Source organism: Phoenix dactylifera, unplaced genomic scaffold, assembly GCF_009389715.1.
Source record: "Phoenix dactylifera cultivar Barhee BC4 unplaced genomic scaffold, palm_55x_up_171113_PBpolish2nd_filt_p 000100F, whole genome shotgun sequence".
NCBI lineage: Eukaryota > Viridiplantae > Streptophyta > Magnoliopsida > Arecales > Arecaceae > Phoenix > Phoenix dactylifera.
This window is the reverse complement of record NW_024067682.1, coordinates 164452-168062: the sequence shown is the minus strand read 5'-3', so window position 1 is coordinate 168062 and position 3611 is coordinate 164452. Positions and strand designations below refer to the sequence as shown.

The 3611-nt window shown below is 42.0% G+C and overlaps 1 long non-coding RNA gene across 1 annotated transcript; it reads left to right on the top strand.

Annotated features, from left to right (window-relative positions):
- Window positions 1-1979: 1979 nt before the first annotated feature.
- Window positions 1980-3251, top strand: LOC113463269. Its single transcript, XR_003387239.2, has 2 exons — window positions 1980-2604; window positions 2718-3251. It is a non-coding gene; the product is annotated as an uncharacterized LOC113463269 (long non-coding RNA).
- Window positions 3252-3611: the final 360 nt, after the last annotated feature.

Genomic DNA, 3611 nt, shown 5'->3' with positions numbered 1-3611 from the left:
AGAGAGAGGGAGGTTGCAGCCTATAAAAACCCAAACGTGCAATAGGGGAAGGCACTTCGGGGGTTCGGTTCCACATCTCTTCACAAGCTGAAATCCCACGGGAAACAAAGGAGGGAGAAGAGTTTCTTGAGTACTTTGGGAATGACTTTCCAAACGAAGAGGTGATGATGTGCTAAGAGAGAGCCGACGGGGGGAAGGAGGAAGGAACCAATCATTATGAAGTTCCCCTGTAGTGCAGCTATTCAACTCTTCATGGAAGGCTGATCTCCTCTCTAGGGCCGGATGCAGCCCTAACAAAAGGACACGGGTTTTATATTTTTGATTTATATTCTTGGAGTTGTATAAACTTTATTCTGTTCTTAATGAACATTTTATTTCATCCCATATTTAATTTCTGTGATTTTAAGTATGATGTTTATACAACTATTTTTCATTATCACTAAATTAATATAAAATCATCCATGCTTAGGAAAGATGCAGTATCCTGCCGCATTAGTTTAGGGTAGACATTTCATGCTAACTGAAGATGGATGTTCCTAAATTACTTTTGTGAAATTTTATTAGAATGCTTATAGGGCTTGTAGCCAATTTGCATGTTAATCCAGGAACGAATTAAAATATAAATAACCCTTGCTCCGATGTTAGTGGTGAATTCCTTGCCCTAGGTCTCCTCAAACTGATATCCTTTTAATTGCATTTTTGTAAATTAAATTTCTTAGTTTAATTTTTTTTCACAAACTTTTTCTTTTAAATATTTTTATTTTTAAGAAAACAACTATACTCCAATCCCTGTGGATCGATATCCGTAATCACTATCCTACCAGATACGTGCTATTGCGTGGTCTTTAAAGTTGACTATCAGCAGCCCAGTGGATCTCAGGTACGCAATAACACATATGCAATATTATTCTTAGAGAACTACGCTTTGCTGAAATTTCTTCCTTCTAGATTGTTGCTACTTTATTCTGACTTATGCATCGAAGGGTCTTTCGCTGGAAATTCTCTAGCGAGTGGATTTCTTGCAGGGCAACCTCGGAGAAAGCCAGCTCCAACACACCTCGGCCAACTGGCTTAGCTCGATTTTAGCTGACCTTAGGGTCTCTCGAGCTGCGCTCCAACCTCAGTCCAGATTCTGCAGCAATAGTTTGTAATTCGTCTTATAATAAAAATGATTGATAATAAATAGGGCAAATTCTTTGAAAACCAACTATAACCATTAACTAAATTAATCATGAGTCTTACAAAGTTTTTGTTTGGATACGCATGCTCAGCTTTTTCTTTTTTGTTTATACTTTAGCCCAGAAAAAAAAAAAAGTCTTACAAAGTTTCTGCCTCCCTGTTTCAGATGCACATGGTCAGATATTTCTTATTTCTTATACTTTACCCTAGAAGAAAAACAACAAAAAAAAATATATCCGCATTTTGACGTCAGGAAGGTAATTAGGAGGCTATGAGATAAGCAATGACATAAGTAGAAAGCAGAAAGAAGAAGGAAGGGGAGAGGGGAGGGGGGGGGGGGGGGGGGGGGGGGGGGGGGGGGCGGGTGCGGGCGGTGGCCAAAATCTTGGGCAAAATCTTTTGTTTTTTGTTTTTTTTTGCTAAAGCTCTTGGGCAAAATCTTTTAAAACCAACTCTAACCATTAACTGAGTCTTGCAAAGTTTTTTGTTTGGATACACATGCTCAGATTTTTCTTATTTGTTTATACTTTAGCCCAAGAAAAAAAAAAGTCTTACAAAGTCTTTGCCTCCTTGTTTCGGATACACATGCTCAGATATTTCTTATTTCTCATACTTTACTCCAGAAGAAAAAAAAAAAAACTTCTATCCGCAGTTTGATGTCAGGGAGGTGATTAGAAGGCTACGAGATATGCAATGACAGAAGTATGCATGTTACCGTCAACAGAAAGAAGAAAGAACAAGGAAAGGGGGTGGGCGGGGTGGGCGGCGGGGGGAAAAAAGGGGAAAAGGGGAAAAAAAGGTAAAAAGGACCGGATGGAAGGGCTCATTAGGCGCTTGGGATTGCTTCTTTATAAGCAAGGGACTCCTGGTGCTCTTTCCAGGAGACCAACGCCAGCCCAAGCCGGGCATCCCCGGCATCCCAGCCATAGTTTCCTATTCTCTCTCTCTCTCTCTCTCTCTCTCTCTCTCTCTCGCTCCCCCCCTCCCTCCCTCCCTCACTCTCTCTCCCTCTCTCGGAGCTAATATTTGTATCGCTCCCTTTGTTTTGCACTCTAGCAGAGGAGCTACTATTTTGAACTGCTCCATCTCTACCACTCCCCCCTCTCTTCCCCGACTCTCCGGCCTTACAAAACTTCTCCCTCCTATCCCTTAACCGTTGTGACGGAATCTTGCTTGTCCCCCTTCTTCCACCCTCTACACCTCCTTCATCCATTTCGGAAGTTTCCAATTGCATGCTGGCTTTCATACGGTGACCACATCTCGTGTTGCCACCCCCTCTCCTATTCTCTGATAAGCACAAGCCTCACAAACCTCCCCTCCTCTTCCCTCACCAACCTGCGGTCCCTTCATCCTTCCGACCGGTGACAGCATCTCCGCATCTCCCCTGTCCATCTCCTAAGCCGCCCGCCAGACTTTTTATTCCTGGTGATACCCTTCGCTGATAGAATCTATTTGGCCACATATATCTTCGTTCTTTTTTTTTTGGTACATATATCTTCGTTCTTTCATGATCTCCTATTTCACTATCCTCTTAACAGGAGACGGCATGGAGTCGGCCGACGGCATAGCACGAGAGGGAAGCTTCGATGGCAGCGGAGGAAGGCTTTCCCAGAAGCTAGCTTTGCGAGGACTCTTCCTGATGTCACTGGCTCTGGCATCTCTCTTCCACCCAGCACTAGAAGCGCTCTCGGCTCGCGATTCCTTCCCCGCGGCCTTCTATGGCCTTGCTCTCTGTGTTCTCTTCCTCTCTGGCCTGGGGTATGTGCTGCTGAGCGTGTGCGCTTCCGACCACCCCACTTCACAGAGTGCCCTGGCCAAGCAACTTGTCAAGTGAAAGATGACTGCAACCAGGTTCCTGTTATTGCTATATCCTTTTGCCTAGATTGCAAAGGATCACTATCCATAGAGTATATGTATGCAAAATATAAAGAAAATATAAAAAAGGGGACTCTACTAATATATGATGTAATCCAGATAAAGTGAAGTGGAGCTTCCATGAGATCATGATAAGAGACATGGTAGAGGCTCCTGCTATATTTGATGAAATATAACGCTTCTTTACTTTCTTATCAGAGCTTTGTATTTGCGATGACATTGGCTGGGGTCATGCTATAATGCACAAAAGCTCAAGTCCATTAATAAAAGCTAAGCCGAATCTAGCTATTTAATATGATTTAAAAGCAAAGATTTATTCTTTCATTTTAATATAATGCGAGTGGTGTGAAATCATCAATTGGAAGATGGCTTAAAAGATTAGATGGTTACATGTTTAGTCCTAATTCAAGGATATATGGTTGCAAAAATAGGATTTCATGACCAAATACAGAGTAGCTGTTGTTCCAGAAAAAGAGAGAGATCCTAAACAAAACCTCTTTTCCATTTTATGTTGTAGATTAATAATTATTTTTAGTAACAACTACCATCTTTTAGAT